Below are 22643 nucleotides of genomic sequence, written 5' to 3'. Positions count from 1 at the left end.
CCCAGGCCATCCTGGGAAGGACCATTTCCAGTCATTCTGTCTACCCTAATGGCAATTAAGGTAGTGGAAATTAATTCATGGATTCATCACACTTGGCTGAAGACTTGGATACCTCCTGAGGAAAGTCATAGACCCTCCACTCCACAGCCTGAAGTTTCAGGAGACAACGTTTCACATCCCTGTGAGCCATTAGATCTGCATATGCTTTTCCAACAAGATCCTCTGGGAAGTAACCACTCATAAGTCTAGTTTATATCCTGGCATTAATAGGACTGTAACCCTCAACTTTGCTATCTCTCCAATGCCGATTATCCTTTTCATAGTGGGAAGGGAACTTACCTCTTCTTAGGAAAAATGCTGCTATTTTGTAAACCCGTCAAGTGTTGTTTTGAACATAGAACTCAGGAATCAAACACAGGGCTAAAAACCTTCAAGCCGTTATTGCGCGGCTTGTCTAACAACTGACTGTCCTGGCTCTATTCTCTCCTAGGCTCGTTTATAACCATTCTATATTTGTTGGCCTCTAGGCCTCTCATCTTTAACCACCTTGTCACGTTCGTTTCTTAGAGAGCCATAAGGTCACAAATAATCCTGCCGCTGGAACCCCAGATTCCTTGGCTCGTGGGCTCTATTGTGGACCTCTAGATCAACCTGCACCCCTGAAAGGCTCCCTTCTGGAGGAAAGCTCAACTGCAGGGCCCGTTCTATGCCCCATTTCAGCAGAAAGTAGTTAAAGAGAATCAATTTCCATAATTACAACAGAAGTTGGGCTTTCCTGATCGGGGAGCGGGGGGCGAGGGAAGAGGCAACGTGTTCTCTTTCTGGGTCCACGAGGAGGTGTAGTTTTAAGGGCAAAAACTTCCCAGCACCATGCCCCCCTCCCATCTCTCTCCATCTGGGAGATTCAGTGGTCTCTATTTAAATTTCATGGACATGCAAAGACACTAAGAGTCAGTCACCTCAGAGGAAGTTCTAAGGAACTCCTTTCATTGGCCAGGGGTCTTAAAGAAGGTGGGGTTTCCTTGCAGGTTAAAGGTCCCCTTCTTCCACACCCCTTCAGACTCCATGTTTGGGTCCCCTTCCACAAACACTCCCTTCGTGGAAGCCATCTTTCTCTCTCCCGGATTTCCCCTCTGGGGTCCCCTTCCACACTCTCTTGTGGAAGCCTGTCTTCCCCTCCTAAACTCCATCTCTCTCTCTTCCCTTCCACTCAGTGTGGAAATTGCTTTCCTCTCCTGGATTCTATCTTTCTGGATTCTCTCACTGAGTGTGAGAGTTAGCTGTTTCTTTCTCTCTCCTTCTCCTGTTTCTGTCTCTAAATAAATCACTTTCTACAAACACTTTTGAGTCCGGCATTTACTGCACGCTGCACCATGGTCCCCTCTCTCATTGTTGAGAGGGCAGGAGACCAAGAACCTGGAGAAACATCCTCTCAGTGGAGCTGAGGGCACCCTGAACCCCTGAACTCCAATATTACATTAGGAACCTATACCCTAGGTATGTAGCTGACTATACCATCTAGGTTTGTGTAAGTAAACTCTATGATGTGTACACAGTGATGAAATTTCCTAATGATGCATTAATCGTAACATATCCTTGTAGTTAAGTGATGCAGGATCATATTTATTTAATCAATTCCTCTTGAAATTTTTAAGTGAATTACAACTTTTTATCTTAAGTTTTAGCTTCCAAATTGGTGAAATTATGACCCATTCTAATTTGAGTTGACTAAAGCTCTGCTGCATGTCAAAAATCTTGGCAGGGAGTAATACTCAAAGACAGTGATTTCAAATGCTCTGATTGAACTTACATTTAATTTAATAATATTAAAATGTTATGTGCAGTGATCTATATCTTGTGGTGACAATATATGTTCTTCATAATCTCAAGCAGAAATAGTGAATCTCAGATTTTGAGAGTTATGACATGTATCTCAGAATATGTATTAGATTTTTAAGTCCTCACTTAATTGTTCATTAATGACATTTAATGTCACCTCTTGCGAAATACTTTCTAAATCCATCGGAAGTGGAAAAAAATCCCAAGGATACACTAATAACAGCTGATATTTACTGGCTACTTACTCTGATTCATATAAATCATCTCTTGGTTGCTGCTCTTTCTCTGGATTTCACTGTGTGGCTGTCAGCACCATAGGATCTCTGGGAACAGACACTCAACTGCTGAGTCTCCCCTGGAACATGTGAGAGTGTTCTTTAAGGGGCATTCATTACTGTGAGATAGTGGTTGAGGAAATGAGGTGTTTCTTCCACTTTTGTCTCAACAATCTTCTACCTTCCCACTCAGCCCCTTGCTGCTACAGCTTCTTGCACATTGGCTCTTGGACCAGGTACCACCAGGTTAGCTCAAATCCAGGTACTGGTATTACATTTCTATTAAAGCAGTAGAGCTGCTTGTCTGGCAAATAGTTTGCATTAGTAGAATTCCACACTGTGGCTGCAGATCCAAGTCTCCCTGTGCTCCTGGGGACCAGGAGCAGGCAGGATCCCTGCCCTAAGCTGTGGCTGCAGATCCAAGCCTCCCTGTGCTCTTGAGGGGCCTCGAGCAGGCAGGAGTCCTGCCTTCAGGTGCAGCTGCCACTGCCCAAACCATGGCTACAGAACTGGGCCTCACACACTCTGGGCACAGCTATAGCCACCCAAACAGGGGCTGCAGACTCAAGCAACCTTGCACTCTTGGGAGCCCAGGAAGGCCCCCCCTGCCCTTGCAGACTTAAAAGTACCTGCTTACACTGCCTGGCCTCTCCCTGCTTTCAGTGCCTGCTCTGGTCTCAGAGCAAAATTGGGAGAGCCAGATGCCATGAATGGCAGAAAGAGACAGATTCCTTGGCAGAAAAGAGTGAGTCCCCGGTGAGACCCCATATTTAGGCCCAGAAAGGCCTCATGCCTGGGTGCCTTGCTGCACCTCCCATGTGCAGGAGTAGGAACTTGTGGGGCCTTTTCTAGGCCACCCATGGCCATCCATGCACCAATCAGCATGCACTTCCTCTCCTCTGAGGCCCATACAAGCTTCAGGATCAGTCAGAACTGAGTAGACCACAGGATGACCCACTCCCAGGAACTGGGCAGATGTTGGGATGCCCATTGGCAGAGATAACCACCCTCTCCAGGGCCTCCTGTCTGCTTAGAGCTGAACAATTTTTGGGATAATCTGCAGCATAGAGGAGCCACCCACTCCAGACTTCTCTACTGAGAGCTGCAGAGAGGATGAGACAACCTGCCTGCAGAGAGGAACCACCCACTCCAGGGCCTCCTGTTCAACAGGACCACCTGCCTACAGAGAGGAGCTACCCACTATGGGTCTCCTCTGAGCTGCTCTAACAAAGCTCCTCTTTGTCTTGCTCACTCTTCACTTGTCTGCATACCTTATTTTTCCTGATGCAGGACAAGAACTCAGACAAAGGTACCAGGCACCACTGGCTACAGAGGTTTCCAGACAGAAAAGTGACACCCCAAAGACTCCGTAATACCATGATTGAAATAACCTTTTCTGGATCCCTCCCACAACACGTGAAGATTATGGGAACTAAAATTCAAGATGTGATTTGGGTGGGGACACAACCAAACCATATCATGTGGTATTTAGGAGAAATCATCAAATTGGTGCTAAGCATGACAAATCATTGTATATTCTTATGGGTACAATACACATTGAGATAAATTAGTTTGTTCTTACCAGAAGGCAGAATCAAGTTTGAGGATCTCATGATTGCTTATGGTCTATATCATTTTAAAAGGTGATTGTTTTAATGTTAGCTAAAATTAGAATAGTTGGCCTAAATGTGCTTGTTTCTAGGTAATATTTTCCAGGTAGCTAGAAGAAAGGATCAGAGTCCTTGTGCATGAGGGAATTTAGATTTCATATATCAAAAGCCTGCTCTTTTATAGCAGATAATGTCTTTAAGGGTGGTTACAAAATCAGGCTCTTTGCATTTGCTGCCCAGCCCAGTGGAATCTCATTCATAGTCTGAGAAAACCTTGCTTTGTCTATTGAACTCATGTCATTCTGAAATCATTTCTTAGTAACTTTGTCAGGTATATATTTTAGCTCTGGCCTGTTTGTAATTCTTGAGTAGGGGTCTATAAAATTCAGTTCTTTAAAAATTTCTAATAAATAAATAAGATGTGAAAGATCATGGAATATTAAAGGAATATGAAAGTGCCAATCTAATCACAATTTAATGTGTTCCTTGTAGCTGAGACAGAACATACACTTATGCTTAGAACAATAGTATATTAAACATGCAAATCATTAGTAGTCCATTAAATCTTATTCCTTTATTATGAAAATACAAACATGAAAAATGATATCAAGCTGGAAGTTCTCCAGTTTTTCCCAGTTCTTCTTCGGTGTTCCCCAAAGAGAAGGAAATGACAATCTGATTTCTACTTGTCAATTTGGGCAGCCTTAGGCTTTGTATGGAAAGGAAGAGGCCTCTCTAGCTTGTGCTCCAGCTCATGCTCTATTCCCACATGACAGAAATGTTAGGTTCTACATGTGAAATTTTCTATTTATGAATAGAGCTATTCTATGTCTCCTTTGTCTTTTCTAGAATAATTTCATTCATTTTCTTGTCATTGGTCTAAATTCTGTTTAATCTTGGTTGCTTTATCTATACATGTTTATAGCTACAAATGTTTCTTTTAGAAAAAACTGATGGAAAACACAATACTTTATATCTGGTCTTAGCCATCAAAGAGAATCAAGGAACTTAGTTTTTAATATAGAGTTATAAAAACTCTAACTAATACGGACTAAGATTACATAAATTTTGCATGAGTATAATATAGCATGAATATCAGAAAAGCATGAGTATAATATAGCCTGAATTGTATTCAACTTTTACCAGTACAATAATATAACTTTTAATCTTTTCTAAAAGTCAAGAAGCATCTCACAGAAGTTGGAATGTAGCTCTGCTTATCCACAGCTCTGGGCTCAGGCGAGAAACATCTTACCTGGCAGGCATTTTACAGGAGCTGATGTTTGAATTTCTTGGTCCCAAGAATGTTCTGGAACATCTCGTAGAGTTGCTCCTTGCTCAGAATCAGCTCAGAGGCTGTGCTGGCCGTCATCCGGGCCTGCTGCTTCCGAGGGTCCTCTTCCCCATGGTAGATGGCATCAAACTTGACCATCCAGGAGCTCAGCACAGTCTCCTTGCTGAGGCCGTCAATCTCGGGCAGACTGCACACCATCAATAGAAAATATTGATGATTTTCAATAAATGTGTCAATTTAAAACCATATGTCTGATCTCTTAGTATGCTCACTGCTATAAGAAGGTATTCAGACTGTGTAATTTATAAACAGTAGTAGAAATTTATTGCTGACAGTTCTGAAAACTAGAAAGTTCAAGAACAAGGCACCAGCAGATTTGGTAGCTGGTGAGGCTTTCTTTTTGCTTCAAAGATGTTCTAGCTGTGTCCTCACATGGTGAAAGGGGCAAGGCAACACCCTTCAGCCTCTTTTATACAGGTACTCAGGCCATTCATAATCATGGAGACTTCATGACTTAATCATTAGCAAAAGACTCTACCTCTTTTTTTTTTTTTTTTTTTTTTTTTGAGATGGAATTTTGCTCTTGTTGCCCAGGCTGGAGTGAAATGGCACAGTCTTGGCTCACTGCAACATCTGCCTCCTGGGTACAAGTGATTCTCCTGCCTCAGCCTCCTGAGTATCTGGGATTACAGTTGCCTGCCACTATGCCCAGCTAACATTTTGTATTTTTAGTAGAGACTGAGTTTCACCATGTTTGACAAGCTAGTCTCGAACTCCTGAAATCAGGAGACCCCCACCTGTTAATACCATTGCATTGGGTATTAGATTGCAACATATGTATTTTGGGAGAACATCAACATTCAGAACACGGCATCTGATTAACCAACTTTCCTTCATTCTTTTGGCTATAATTGGATATTAGTGTCAGAATTACTTTTGTGTATTTTCTTTGATTTCTCTGCTTTTTCATTACGTGGCAAAGTGTGCTACTTTTTAGATTTCTGAAAACTTTCTTCTCTTTTATTATTTTTCAATATTACTAACAATTCATTTGAGGCAAAACCTGTAAGTTACTACTGTAATCTGAGATAGTATTCCTGGACATGCAAACTTGAACTTATTTAACATATGTAGGAACTTGGTCAGTGTGGTGGGAAAAATAGAAAGATGCAAACCTTCTTGGAAGGCTGGAAGGTTTTGCAAAAGCCTTGGGAAAAGGTTTATGGCTGAAGGCAGCCTAATCCTTTTACCTTGAGCCAATAGCAAAGAGCAGATAACAAGGGAATGTAGAAGAGTTTATCAACTTGTTTACTAAAACCAACATTTGCCCATCTTGCATACATAGCTGCTCTCTACTCGAGGGGTTGGCAATGTTAATTACCCACAAATGGTGTTTACTTAGGACCTTTGTCATTAAACCTGTACTAATTAAATATGAGGGTCCCCAGTTTGTTGGGGGCAGGCAACACTCCCCTTGGAGTCAGTAAGCTGCGAGCCATCTAGCTGTGTGACCAGGCAAAAAACATGTGTTTGCGTATGTCTTTCATCCATTGTTCAGCAAAAGTCTGCCAACCAGACTTGCCAGTTGGTGTCTCTGTGTGAGGATGCTGTAATGGATCAGGGATTGTGACAGAACTCTCAAAAACAAAGGTGAAGAGACTGTGCAGTGGGTAAGTCAGTAAGTCAATAAGTCAGTAAGTTGGTAAGTCTTTGGTGTCCACTTGAGATTTACAAGTTTGAGGGAATTGCTCAGGCTAGAGTATTATGATGGGACAACAGTTATCATCATGACAGAAACAGTATATACAAGTATTGAAACAGCTACTTAAAGCTAGTGGAGCCCAGTTTTGCAGGCTCAATTAAGGAACCTAATGCAAACTGTTGTTTCCCAAAGCCCACAGTTCCTGACAGAAGGCACACTAGATGTAGAGCTCTGGGAACAAAGGAGGAGAAATCTTAAACAGCATCATGTGCAAGGGTAACAGGTCCCAGTAACATCTCTAACATTATGGGCCTTAGTCAGGGCTGATTTGGCCCCACTTTACACAGAAGAGCCCAAAATGGGAAGGGAAGAGGAAACTTACTGCCTCCTCCATCTCTCTCAGCCCAGCAATTGATGGTAAAAATATCAAAGAGGAAACAGAGATTTTGCCTGAAGCCCCTTCCCCAATAAATTGGAAAAAAGATAAGGGACACACTATAGTTATGGGACCCTGTCTTAGGCAAGTGGCATTATGAGGAGAGCTCTTGGTCTGCCTGATAATGCAAGATCAACAATGAAATCAGGCGTATAAAGAGATAAGAAAAAGCATTAGAGAAAACAGAACTGCTAGCCCATTTGTGAAAGGATTAATTGAAGCCATAGCAGATAACTTCCATATGAGCCCATAGGACTGGTCAGGGTTAGCTAAAACAACTTTAGATGCCAGTCAGTACCTCCTCTGGAGGGCAGAATTTGAGGAATTATAGCAAACCCTTTTCTACTAATGGCCACTGTTTTTCCTCCCCTACGCCTGACATGGCTCTCTCAAGATCCTATTTGGGTAGAACAGTGACATTTAAAGGGAGAGAAACTGCAGCAAGCCCATGAATTAGTTGAGGAGCAATTAAATGCTGGCCATATAGAACCATCAAACATCCCTTGGAATTCACCCACGTTTTTCATTCCCAAAATGTCTGGCAAATGGAGACTTTTGCATGATTTATGGGCTATTAATGCTAACATACAACCCACAGGGCCTCTACAGCAGGAGCTCGCTTCCCCTACGGTGATTCCTCAAGATTGGCCTATAATCGTTATTGACTTAAAATACTGCTTTTATACTATTCCCCTTGCAGAACAGGACAGAGAAAAATTTTGTTTACAGTTCCAGCTATCAATAATGAAAGGCCAGCTTGCTGATTTCACTGGAAAGTGCTTCTTCAAGGAATGCTGAACAGTCCTACCATGTGTCAGTAACATATAAATCAGACTTTGCTCCGTAGTAGAAAAGAATTTACTAATTGCAAAATCATTCATTTTATGGATGATATTTTACTGGCAACCCCAATGGAGCCAGTACTTTTAAGTTTATATGCTGCTGTCCAAAGGAATACACAGTTAAGAAGTTTAATCATAGCACCTGAAAAAGTACAAATGTCTTCTCCTTGGAAAGATCTTGAATACATACTAATTTCCCAGTCAGTAAGGCCTCAAAAGATTAAATGAAATACTAGCACTCAGAGAGCTGAGATTGGAGCTCTAATATTGACCCTGGAAACTTTTTCTGCTCAGCCCATCAATATTGTTAGTGACTCTGCTTACTCTTTACTTCTTGCAGAATCTTGAGACGGCCCTTATTAAATCTACTTTAGAGCCCATCCTGTATGCTCTTTCTCTTTGACTTCAGCAATTGCTGGATTGATGTATACACCTCATTTTTATCACACATATTTGAGCCCACAGGTCACTGCCTGGCCCACTGGCTTATGACAATAATCAAGCAGATTTTCAAGTTATGATATCACTGCTTGACCAAGCTGCATCAATTTTTCCACCAAGATTGGAGAAACTTAACTAAACAATTTCAACTTACACCAAAGCTAGGCAAAAAAATCCTGCAATGTCCAGATTGCCAGCTCCCAGGCATGTCCCCTCCTTCTACAGGTGTTAACTCTAGAGCACTAGAACCTAATCAGTTATGGCAAACAGATGTTATACACATCCCTGAATTTAGAAAACTAAGATACATACATGTAGCCATTGATACCAACACTTATCTAATTGGTGCACATACTCTTCCTGGAGAGTCCACTCAATATGTCATCAAACACCTTTTAACTTTTGTGTTTATGGGGCGGCCCACAAAAATTAAAACTGATAAAGGTCTGGCTTATGCCAGCTCACAATTTCAACCTTTTTGTAACACATGGAACATCCAACATTCCATAGGCATCCTGTATAACCCCCAAGGACAGGATATAGCAGAATATGCCCACTTCATCCTTTAAAATATGCTCAGAAAACAAAAAAGGGGGGTACAGGTAAGGACCCTGCAACACTACTAGCAAAAGCCTTATTTATCCTTAATTTCCTACATTTAGATGACAAATTTTAATCAACTATAGAAAAGCATTTTGCTAAAACCTCTCAAGGTATAAAGCCTGCAGTTTTACAGCAAGATATAAAGAGTAATGAATGGTGTGGTCCAAATGAATTACTAACATGGGGAAGAGAATGTGCTTGTGTTCACACCCCACCAGGCCCTCTTTAGATTCTAGCACAATGCATCAAACCATACCATAGTGTAGCTGGAACCCAACCTGGTACCAGAGATGAAAAAAATGACTCTGCAGAACCTGCAGCTCTAGATGATATGACTTTCTCAGATGACATAAGTCCTGGATATTACCTGGGGGATGCTGAAGAAAACAGTCCAGAAGGCTAAGTGAATCCTGCTCCAAACAAAAACACCATTCACTCCAGATAATTTGTCTCTTTCTTATTATCTCACTCTGCCTGCAGCCTGTATCTGCTACATTCTGTTGAGCCCATCTTCTGAATCTTTTTTCCTCCTGTTACTTAGGCAGATACTCCCTTCTCAGTCTCTAAGGACATGACTGTTTGACTAGAAAGGATTAACATATCCCTGGTGGGGTCCCTCATTAATGGCACACAGTGAACTAAGGTGCCAAGTAACACTACAGGTCACTCCTTGATTGCAAAAGAATGTTACTGATTATACTGATGTTTGCCTTAAGTTATTTACTAATTCTAGGATGCAAAGCTGGAACATGACTTATAATCTCTGCGCCTAACAAAACAGCTGCTGCACACATCTGTACTCTTCAGTCAACAAAACCTGATACAAAAAAAACAGAAAAGGGGGAGATGTAGAAGATAAGTCAGAAAGATGTAAACCTTCTTGGAAGGTGGGAAGGTTTTGAAAAAGCCTTGGGAAAAGGTTTATGGCTGAAGGCATCCTAATCCTCTTACCTTGAGCTAATAGCAAAGAGCAAGTAACAAGGGAATGTAGAGAAGTTTATCTAAATAGCTTGTTTACTAAGACCAACCTTTGCCTATCTGCATGCATGAATACTCTCTACTCAGGGGATCAGCAATGTTAATTACCCACAAATGGTGTTTACTCGGGATCTTTGTCATTAAACCTGTACTAATTAAATATGAGGGTCTCCAGCTTATCGGTGGTGGGGCTGGGCAACACTCCCCTCAGGGTCAGTAGATTGTGAGTCCTCTGGTCACATGGCCAGGCACAGAACCTGTGTTTGTGTACATTTTTCATCTGTCATTTGGCCAGAGTCTGCCCGCCAGACTCAACAAATACAGTCATGTATTCCCTGACGTTCTTCTTACCTGCTTAGATTTCAGTTCTGTCTTCATATTTTGTCCTACCCCTCAGGTTCAAAATTATTCTTTCTGGAGAAGATACATACAAACTCTTTGTTGAGTGGGTCTTATTTTTCCAAATTACTTTACATTGTTCCTTTTATTGTTTGTTTTATTGTTTCAAGCATGACTAAAATATTTTCCTATGATGTCTAGAATTTCTGAATTTCTTGGGAATTTTTTCTTTATGACTCTCTTTTCATGAACTTGTGATATTTTATTCCTTTTGAATCTCCCTCAGTATTTCTGTTTTAAATACACAAGTAATCTAGATTTACTTTAATGAAGAAGAGGGAAGAGGGCACTATTAAATATTTTCATTATAGGGATGTTTGTGATTGAAGTGGTACTCTAGAGAGATGAGTCTTAACATTCACAGGCTGAGGAACTGATCCATCTTGCTAGAAGATTTACTCATGGGGACAACTATGGTCTCTATGTACATTTTAACTACACTTTCACTCTCTACAGAATGTTGAGAGGGAGTAGATCAGTTTTTGTAATGCTGCTTTTAGCCGGACAAAATGACCAGTAAAGAACAGATTGGGTTTAATAAACACTTAACTCTACCAAAAAAAAAAAGTATGAGGAAGCCTAATAAATCAAATGTCTATGGAAATGGAGACCAAATGTCTGTAAAGGAGCCTATCTTCATTATTTTATCCTAAAATAGACTAGACTCTAAATCTAGTAAAATTTTCTTCTGAAAAGTTGACAGATACATATACATATATGTTATGAGGATTTCTCTACATTTCTAGATTTGGATATGGAAAGAAGGTTGTTGAATGCTGTTCTAGACTGTATTTTTCCTTTTCTTTCTCCAGGGATACACACACACACACACACACACACACACACACATACACACACACACATACATCTCAGTTTGATCATATAATTAGAGATGATTAATATCTAACACTGACCATTCTACTAAATCAATACCAGTCTTGTTGACTGATACATAATGAAGAGTTGCTTTTTAATTTAATATGTAGAAACATCATATTACTAAGGATTCTCAATGAAAATAAAGATATTTTTCTTCAGATTAATGTTAATTTTCCTTGGGTACATAATGTCCAATTTCAGTATATATTAAATGACAAAAGGAACACTGCAAAATTTATTTATTCACTCATCAAATATTTGTTGAATACTGACTGTATACACTAGATTTTTACTACCAGAAGTAAAATGGTTAACAAAATTTTTAAAAAGCCCCATTATTTTGCAGTTTACAGTATACTGGGGAACAGGTTAAAGTGTGATTAGTTGTCTAGTAGATCAGAAAATCAGAAAAGCACCTAGCCTATACTTAGGCTACTAGAAAAAGATTTTCTGAATAAATGATACCAAGCTGATTCCTTAAGAAGGGATAGAAGTTAATAAGGTAAAGAGGAGATTTAATAACATATACCAGGCATTTATCATTGCAGCATTTGAAATAGACATAATCAGATTTTCATTTTATAATTCTCATCTTGGTTGAACAGTAGGGAATAGGTTGGGTGATGCTGATGGAAATAAGAAAAAAGACCTTGGGACCAGTCATGAGGTACTTGCCATAACAAAAGAAAGATGATAGTGACCAGAATTAGGGCAGGGCCAATAACATCAATGTAGCTCAAGTTAAAGCTGTAGGACTTGGTACTTGATTAAGCAAGAGCAACAAGGAGTTGAAGGAGGATCCCAGAATAGTGCCGTCTTTTGTTCCTGTAGAAATATATTGGGATTGTGACCTTCGTTGAGATAAGAAGTACCAGAAGAACAGAATGCAATCATTATTTAAGACTTCTCCTCTCCCTCACTGCCTATGCCCTCCCTCCCATCCCTTTCTTCCTTTTTCCTCCTCTACCTTCCTTTCTCCTTCTCCCTCACTTCCTTGGTTCATCTTGAAAGCTTAAATCTTTAGTTTAAAATTTTCAGTCCCTTCAGGTCATTGTCTTCTATGAAGCCCAAAATTATTTTGACAAGAAAATACTACTTTAACTTCTGTATTTAGGGCGAATCTTTGGGTAAAAATAACAACAGCCTATCACCTTGCCAAGTTATTTCAGATATTCCTAAGTGCTTAATCAAAGGAGACAGAATATTGATGTGTTTAAGGACATTTGCCGAGAGTATTCTTTGACCTTATTTAAAGACTGAAGATGAAGCTAGGCAAATTATTCCATGCAAAATAAAATAACAGTAACTGAGAAAAATGTATCCAAGAGAAATTATATGCTGCTATGTGAATATAATTTCCATAGATTTTACCTTGAGTACTCACAATTCAGAAATTTTTATTATTTTGCCACAGAGCTCTTCAAATAAAAGAAATATAATTTAAAATAAAGTCAGCAACAAAAGTAATGACACTTATTATCTTTCTTACCTGAGAAGTGTTGGCAAGAATGTGGAGAAATTGGATTGCTTGTACACTGTCGGTGGGAAGATAAAATGCTTCAGCTGCTTTGAAAAACAGTATGGAGGTTCTTCAAAAAATTAAAAATGGAAATACTGTATTAGTCCATTTTCATGCTGCCGATGAAGACATACCCAAGACTGAGCAATTTACAAAAGAAAGAGCTTTCATAGACACAGTTCCATGTGGCTGGGGAGGTCTCACAGTCATGGCAGAAGGCAAGTAGAGCAAGTCACATCTTATGTGGCTGGCAAAAGGCAAAGAGAAGGCTTGGGCAGAGAAACTCCCATTTTTAAAACCATCAGATCTCATGAGACTCATTTACTATCATGAACGCTGCATGAGAAAGACTTTGACTACCAAAGCCAGTCAAAGATGATAAATACGATATGATTCAACCTATATGTGGTATTTAATATAGTAATGCAGAAGGAGAGAGTAGAAGGGTATTTGTCAGGGGCTGGGAGAATAGTGAAATGGAAAGTTGCTATTTAGTAGATATAAAGTTGCACTCTGGAAGAAGATTACGTTCTAGAAATCTGTTGTACCAGACTATGCCTGTAGTTAGTAACACTGTATTGTACACTTCAAAATTGAGCAAAGGGTAGATTTAATGTTAAGTATTCTTACCACAATAATAATAATAAAAAGACAAACTTAAATCTAGTCTGAAGTGAGGCCGGGGACTCAAATAGTCTTACTGACTCTTGCTCTCAACATCTCTCTCACATCTTGGCTCTGTTTCTTAGGAATTATTGGCTCATTCTCTCCTAATGCAGATGGCTCCCTCCAGGAGGGCAGAGGGCAGAGATAGTAGGAGCTAACGCTATCTCATCTAGAGCCCTCAGAGGCATGAGAGAGCTCTTTGCTCCCATTGACCATATATAAAACTCCAGAAGATTCTAATTAGTCTTGCTTGGGTCATGGGTCCCACACTTGTTTGGCAGTGGTGGTCAGGTGTGCAGGGAATTGTGACAACTCACCAGTATCATATAGCACAGAACAAAGTGCCTGCAGCTATCCAGTGAAGGGGATGCAGAATACTGGGCAGACTGAAACACACATGTCCATTATATTTCTATTGGACACGTGAAAATTTGCCTGAATATTAACTGTAAATTACAAGACTGATAAATCATACCAATGCCAAACCACTGGCATGAATAAATAACTAATGAAAACTGCCCAGTAAACAAGTATTATGAAAGAAAATGTTTCAAAAAAAGTCTTCATGCTGTAAGACTTTGCTCCTCTTATAGGCTGAAGAAGACTTTTGTGTTATTGTAGTTGCTGAAGGTGTTGCCACGGAAATTTTTTGTTTTTTTGAAATTGTGTTAGAAAGTGACTTAAGGCTTTCACTTTAGTTAGTCTTTTGCTGCCTGTTTTATAGCTTGTAGTTGAGCAACCTCCTTACTCTGCTATTTCTTTGGTTGTGAACTGCAAACATCTCATAGCACTTGCTTAAGGATATAACTCCAATGTATTATTCTCTCATATTCAGCCAGGACTATGAAAATTGTTTCTGGAAAATAAAAGAGGCATTCTTGCTTATTCTTATCTGATGGTTTCAACTTGCCTATTAATCTCAAAATGAAGATGCTGGAAGAACTCAGTGAAGGATATGAGTGAGAGAGAGAGAGAGAGAGAGAGAGAGTGTGTGTGTGTGTGTGTGTGTGTGTGTGTGTGTGTATACTTGTTTTCTGGCAGATTCCAATTACTCTAGCAGTTATAATGGCATCATGTATCAAGATATTTAAAAACGAATTGTGCAATATTCATTTTTAATTCTATCAGGAGAGATAATGCATTTTAGTTTTTCAACATTTTTCCTGCCACTCCCCATCCAAAAATTGTTTTTCTTAACTTATTTTCATAATTAAGGATTTCTGATGACTTTAAGGTCATTCCCTTTAAGCAAACATAGTATTTGTTGGTAAACCATTCACCCATCCCAACTAAGCCTCAGAGGTGGGAAAAGTCTAACTTCTCTTCTATAGCAAAGAATTATACTCTAGAAAAAATCATTTATATAAACATGCCTTGGCTAACTGGATGTGCACATGGTCTTATGCTTTCTTAATATAGTTTCATATTTATTTCACAGAGAGAAAAATGTTGGCAAGTCATTAAAACCAAAATGTTCACATTCTGAGATTCTGGGTTCTATTTTTAGCCAGATCATCTCTTATTGGATCATCCTGGCTTCTCTTTAACCTGTTACTTGACAAACAGCCCCTATGCTTGTCCAATTCGCTAGGCTACTGCACATTGCCTTGACAACTCAATGGAAGACTTTTATCACTATGGAAACAAGTCAATATAGCATCTCCACATTTTATTTATAGACTAGTTAATGTAAGGGGCATGATGAACACTTGATATGATCTGAAATAAAATATGGGAGATGCCTTTTTGTTTTTAATTAATAGAATTATTGGTTGACACTGACATATGCATCTTTTCATAGCATCTTTTCACAGAGGAGACAAACTGCAATTGTCACTTTATTTTATGTGTTCATTTACAGGTTTTTCATAGTTGAAGGTTAACATCTAGACCTGTGACAGGAAACCTAACAGATGACACTAACATGAAAAGGGAGCTTATGGATACTTCAGCCAGAGAGGTGTCAGATCCCCAAAATACCTGCAAACCGCCATAATAATTTTGCACTTAACATTTTCTAAATTGGAATAGGAAATTCATAATTCACTCCTTTATATGTTTCATTGTATAATAGAAAGAAGAAAGAATTTGAGTCATACACTACATAACTAAAAGATTTGGGGAAGCTACTTTATTTCATTTTAGCTTTCCCATTTATAAAATGGATATAATAATATTTTTCTGTTGGATTATTGTAAAGGTTGCAAGTGATCAGAAAAGAATGTCTAGTGTGGTGACTCCATACAACAGGTGACAAAAAATAGGAACTATTATCATCATGATGTGTAACTTTTAAAATACTGAAATGATTAAGTGACTTAATGATTAGCAGCTTCTCCCCAACCATGCAGCTCTCATATGCCACATTAGTAAATGTATAGCCATCTCAATAAGTTTACTGATGTGGTAGAGACAGGAGGTAAATGTGTCTATATCCCACTTCTTATTTAAAAGTGTTAAAACATATTCAAATGGGCGTCTGTAAATCAAGGGACAAGTATCACTTTTTGAATAATTATTAGTCACTTATTTTTATTCTTATTAGCTACAGTCTCTAGAACATAATTTTCTTATTCCAAATAAGGAGAACTTACCTTCACTTATTTCTAGAAAACAATATTTTAAACATAATTATTTTCATTTAAGAAATTTATTTCCTGTTAGTTTGGCAAAATTTAGAGAACTTAGACAGCTTTCCAGTGTGTGTGTGTGTGTGTGTGTGTGTGTGTGTGTGTTTGTGTGTGTATTCTTATAGCATTATTTTCTGCAAATAATTTTGAATAAAATACACCTTTTGTTCTTCAACATGTAAGAGACTTTCCAAAAAATCAGCTCTTGAATATCAGAAGAAATATAGATTAAGTTACACCATATCGTAGGAGGTTTGATGGTAACCCTTTCAGGAAGCCAATTTCTGGTTTAATTTTCACTGTGTATGAAACGTTTTTCTTGGTTTTAATTCAGTTTCAAAGGGTGCAGTGTTTATTCTGAGATCCTAAGTTTATGTGTCATTGGATAAATAAGTACATTTTTCTCATTCTTCAAATATTTTTCTGGAATAACTATTTCTAGCTAAGGCATTCTGATGGTAAATTGAAAATAGCTAAGTTTATACAAATGTGCCTAAGACTATCATAAAGTTTTAAAACATACCCTTGTTTTAAATTAATCCCAGTCACATAGAAAAACAAGAAAGCTTACCAACCATGGAGATAGGTATTTTTTTTTTTAAATAAGCATTTCCTTTTATGCTCCTCTGTTTTATTTAATCAGATAAGAATTAAATGTTGGCAGATTGGAGAATGCCACCATAAACAAAAGAAGGATGTGCATTTTGTTTCAGGGAAAAAGAGACAATGCTATTTAGTTGTTGGGAGGGAAATATGATATCAAGCTGGTGAGCTCTTAAGGATCCTTTTTTGTGTCACATTTAGGAATTTGTATGAATTTTTTTTTTTTTAATGCCAAATTGCAGGGTCTTTATTGCCGGTGGCCATGGAGGACTCAAGTCTCTCCAACCTGTGGACCCGAAAGGAGGGTGTCAAGACCTTTTATACCCGTAAAACCGCCTTGGGAGTGAAGGTTAGGGGCAGGAGTGGGGATGAGGGGCTTCAGATGTTCTCAGGGCTAGTAGATTCTGTAAATCACCTCCTGGGCGGAGATGAGGGTGAGGGGCTTTGGACTCTGTGAGGGAGGGCTAGGGGACTTTTTGACATTCTGATTGTTACTTAAGTGGTTCACAAAAGTCAAGATTAGCATTTGTTTACACATCATCTGGGTAGGGTGGAAATTATGGTCCTTAATTACTTATTCACATTTGGGTTATAGAGAGCAGTTTCAACAGAAAGCCGAGGTATGGTTGAAGTATGCAGTTTTATGGGGCTTTTACCATGTCACATTCCCCCTTTGTTTTATTTACAGGAATTAAATCATTGATTCCTCCAACAGGTTAATTAAGCAACAAACTTCCCTTTACTTCTCCTAGCACACAAAAAGAAAAATTAATATCAAAAATGCAGAGATTATTCCTTTGTGCTTCCTCTTGGTGCAAAAGTCATAGGTTGATTTCCTACAATTAAATTTGGTTTTTAACAAAGAAATTTGGCTGCCAACTAATAATTGAGAGAAAAAGTATCATGTTATTAATGAAAAATAAAACAGTAATATGTCCCAGAAATGCTTTTTTACGTTTTGCTGTTTTCTACTAAAGAAATGAATATCAAACTGAGAAACATTAATGCATGTGGTTGAACAGCAGCTAACACAGGTAATAGAAACACTAAACAAACAAAAAGTAAAAAGAATCAGTTGCGTTTCTGTCTCATTAGTACTACCTATGATTTCAGACTTGTATCCGTATTCAATATATTTCTGTGGAAAGATACAAGACCTAAAATGGAGTAATATGTTTTCGAATTAAGTTTATTTGCAAAATACTTGAAAAAGCAGATTATTTGACCATGTGCAAAGCAAACATTAATGATCTCAACTTCTTCTAATATTACATCAACAAACCATCCTCCTCCTTTGCATAATTCAGTAGCTTATATATATAGTGGTAGATTGTTCACAATTCTCCTTCCTTCTCTGCCTTTGTTAGGGCTCCCCATGGGCATGGTAAAATTTCTCATCCCACTGGCTTTTGGCCTGGTTGTACAACTTGCTTTGACAAATGGAAAGTGCAGAATTGAGAACATGCTTTGTAAGCATGGCATTAAAAGGCAGTATGTGCTTCTCATCTTTCTTGCATTCTGCCATGACATTTTCACATCACAGATGGAAGCTTCTCTTTTCACCTAGATTCCAGAATAAGAAAGCACAAGGAGTAAACCTGTACCCAACCCACAGCCTGGAGCAGACCCATTGGCATCTTATTTTATTTATTTATTTATTTATTTCATTGCATTTTAGGTTTTGGGGTCCATGTGAAGAACATGCAAGATTGTTGCATAGTACACACATGGCAGTGTGATTTGTTGCCTTCCTCCCTATCACCTATATCTGGCATTTCTCCCCATGCTCTCTCTCCCCAACTCCCCACCCTCTGTTGTCTCTCCCCTATTTCCCCCCGACAGACCCCAGTGTGTGATGCTCCCCTCCCTGTGTCCATGGGTTCTCATTGTTCAAGAACAATCTAAGCCTGAAAGTTTGGGCTGGTTGGTTATGCATAATTATAACTGGAAAAACTGTTTAACATGGTGTCTGCGAAAAACTTCAGAAGAAAAGTTCACTAGAGATGGTATTATAAAACATGCTTTCAGTTTATCCAGGAGTAGGGGATAAGACCTTAGCACCCAGGCCTTAGTACCAAGAAGGTGATGCAAAGGAATTTAGTACATAGTGGTTGAGATCTCATCACAGGGTGCAAGAATCAGCCTAATACATGTGAGTTTGGGGACCTACTTTTAAAAGAACTAGGACCTCGAACAAGTTAGCATAACCAGAGTTTATATCAAAGGAAAGAAGGCAAGGAAGCAGTGACCGCAAGTAGAGTAAAAATATGTATATATATAGAGAGAGGAAAATCAGCAGTAAAACTGATGGTTTGCTGAGCCTTGGAGTAGTTGAGCTGTTTCTTCTTTCAATTTTTTCTTATTGTAATGCTAGCTTGTCCTAATGTCAAGTAGTTTCAGATAAGATGGGTCAGGGAACAAGGCAGGACATGGCACTAGAAGCGGGGGTCACTTGGATGTGAATTATCTTCATAATAAGCTGACAGCATCTGAAAGGATCTTTTTAGGATCAGGCTCTAGGGAGTGATAAGCAGACCCATATGACCTGTGAGAACAAGCCAAACTGCAAAATTAACACAAGACGAATACACTTCCAGCTTGCCAAGACAGATCATAATGTAGTGGGTGGTCTCTTTGTCATGTTCAGTAGTCGTTGTATTGGCATAAGCTTACAAATAGAAACATATTTTTAAAGAATTACAGTGAAAAGTCATTTTACTTTTGGAAAGGCCATCACTACATTTGGATTTAAAGGCCTTCAAAGACAGTACTGTGTTCCCTTCAGTGGCTGATACAGGTTTGTTTCTCCATCTCCCTGTACGGATGTTTCACTCTCTTGCTTTAAGATTGTCAGTAGTTTCCCCATTCCTGTAGTGCAAATGCTATACCCTCAAATTCCTCCATACTCTGACTAAGGCCTTCTTACATTTCCAAACCCATTTCCTATTACTCCTCTCTTTGAAACCTCTTTCACAAAACTGGACTTATTTAAATACAATAGCATCTGGTAGTCAGAGTGCTGCATTTTAAATAATCCTTCTTCACTTATGAGCCATGTGGCCCTGGACTGGTCTTTATTCTATCTGAACATTAGTTTTTCAGATGATGCATGTATTGCTTAAAATTTTAAATGAGCTATTTTGTAAAAAGAAAAACTTAGAGGCAAGACCAATGTTTCATTTTGCTTATTCTTGAGAAATGTGTTTATTTTTGCTACTATGCTATTCTTTCTTGCTCAAATCTTCCTCCTTTTGTTTTATTTGTGTAAGTCTAAAGGTGAGTCACAACTCTTGTCAAGCACTATCTTTGGTGAGTATCTCTTCCAGACTATTGTACCTGGTGGTGACTAATTTCTCCTGTTGCAACATGCTTGTCATTTAGCATTGCTATTCTGTATTTTTGATTATTTTTAAATATGTATTTTGTATTTCAACTCAAAGTTTTGTAGGGAATAGACAATCAATTTCAAATTTGTGTATCCTAACTACATTGTGCAAAACCTTGTTTATTAAAGACAATCAGTAAATAGAATTCTAGAGGGTTACAGGTTACTTTAAAAGGCATGAAGTTCCACTTCATGTGTAATCATATGATTATTATAATTATGATAATAATTATGCAGAAAAGGCCAAATATATTTATATATTTTATATAAGTATATATTATATAAATATACATAAATGTGCTAACTAACCCAAAAGGTGGTGCTTTTTTTTAATCTTTTACATTTTTCTATAAGTATAGAATAGAAAATGCATAATATAAAATATTATATGATGATGTAAAGATTCATATATAAATATTTTAAAATGTATATTCCTTTTATTCTGTATTTTTAATATTTTTGTACCTGGTACTGAGAAGTACATTGTTTTATGATATGTAGTAAGACAGTTATCTAGAGTTTTATCAACATATAGCATTTAGATGCATAAAACAGAAGAATTTAGTAACTTAATCTATACCAGGATCAGAAATTATTTTCTGTGAGGGGCTGGTAATAAATATCTTAGGCTTTTTGATCTCTTGCAACTACTCAGTCCTGCATTGTTGTGTAAAACTAGCCATAATAGGTTAATGAATAAGCATGGATATATTTCAGTAAAACTGAATTAAAAAACAGGCATGATCTGTGATCCAGTTTACTAAGTCCTGAGAGACAATTATATCATCTAAACCAGCATATGAGTTTTCTATTAATGACTTTCCAGTTTTTCAATGGATGAGTTTCATTCTATAAACCAACTATCAAAATAAAATCCCCAGTGTTTATTTGAGTGATTTTCCCTAAATTCTTTAATAAAATTTTGGTCCGTATCTTTTCAAGATTGAAGTATTTTACAAAGAGAATCCTGAGATACATTGCCAGATTTTTACACATATTTTGCTTAAGCTTGATTAGTATTTTCCCCTTTAATTTGTTGACTTTATACATTTATTTTATGTATATAAAATAGTGAATTTTCAGTTCAATTTACAAGCATCTGTTCAAACCTCTATATGACTAATGCTGAGTCAATGTCTCAATAATGTATTTATCTATATCTTTCCTATTTCTTCATACTAGATTTCTTTAGAAATATTGACATAATATAGTCAAACAGTGGGGTTTAAATTGTCAGTTTGTTTATATAATGTCACTTGAGGTAGTTTCCTAGGAGAGTGGAATCTTTTAAAAAGTTATCTTTATTCTAGTGTTTTCACCACTTGCATTTCACCTCTGAAATAGGGATGTATCTTATCATCAATGTAATAAAAATACCCACTGTGTCGTATTTTAATATATAACTTAATTTTTAAATAATACATAAAGTAATGAAATACCTTACCAAATAAATAGTGGTGATTCAACTTGATCATAGAATCCTGGAGTGGAGAACATACATTCAAATGAGTCAGTAGCAGCAAAGTGTTGGATAATTTTAGGTTTTTAATTGTCCTTTAAACAGTGTTTGGGAGCAAATTCTTGGGAGTAATGTCTAATTTTTTGATGGGATATGCAGCTGGGGTTTATTGTCTAATTATGATTGTCCTCAAAGGCAAGACTTGAAGCTCAGCAGAAGAAGCAGGAAAATACATGAATAAATATATTTAAACTCTTATTTTACATTACATACATAAAACTAGATACTAAATATTCTATACACATCTGCTATTCCATAGTACATATCTATACTATAACAGAGTCCTAGTTATAAAAATTGTTTGGCTAAGGGTACAGGCTAGTGTATCATATGCATAGACACATGGAGTGGATGTAGACTGAGTGGATACTAAAGTTTGGGAGAGCAATACATTCCAGAGCCTTCCCACTGATCAAAATTGGGCTCCTGATATACTCCTAGGCACTGCTAGGACTTTGTATCATCCCATCGGAATGGAATGAGTCTGAAGTTTGAAAAAATTAAAAGTTAAAGGTGGATGGATTCCAGAAGGCAATAAATAATATGTCACATAAATATCAGTTGATGTGTTTCTATTAAAATGACTACCAGAATGAGCAAATGTAATCCTTATTTCTACATCCATTTAAGTCATAGAACCTTAAAAATCATTCAACAAGTATGTTTCATTGCTTACATTTATTTTTATTATTTGAAAGATGACTCAAATTTTAAACGTATCAGGAGACAATCTAATGAGAAATAAATGCCACTCTTTTTTAAAAAACAGAATTTGCTATTTTTATGTATCATCCCAGAAGTATTCTATCAATATATAAGCATACACTTACAGCATTTATCTATTGTTATGTGTCTACACCTCAGTGGTGTGCTGCATGCCATTCACATTGTGCTTTAAATTTACTATCAAACTCAGGGAAGAATCTATGTCAATAAACATTTTAAGAATGGCTACAAAAGTATGAATGTACCATAATGTATTTAATCAGTCTCCTGTTGGTGGACAATGCAACTATTTTTAAT

This window comes from Saimiri boliviensis, chromosome 4, assembly GCF_048565385.1.
Source record: "Saimiri boliviensis isolate mSaiBol1 chromosome 4, mSaiBol1.pri, whole genome shotgun sequence".
NCBI lineage: Eukaryota > Metazoa > Chordata > Mammalia > Primates > Cebidae > Saimiri > Saimiri boliviensis.
The sequence above is the reverse complement of the archived record's forward strand: the minus strand, read 5'-3'. Positions refer to the sequence as shown.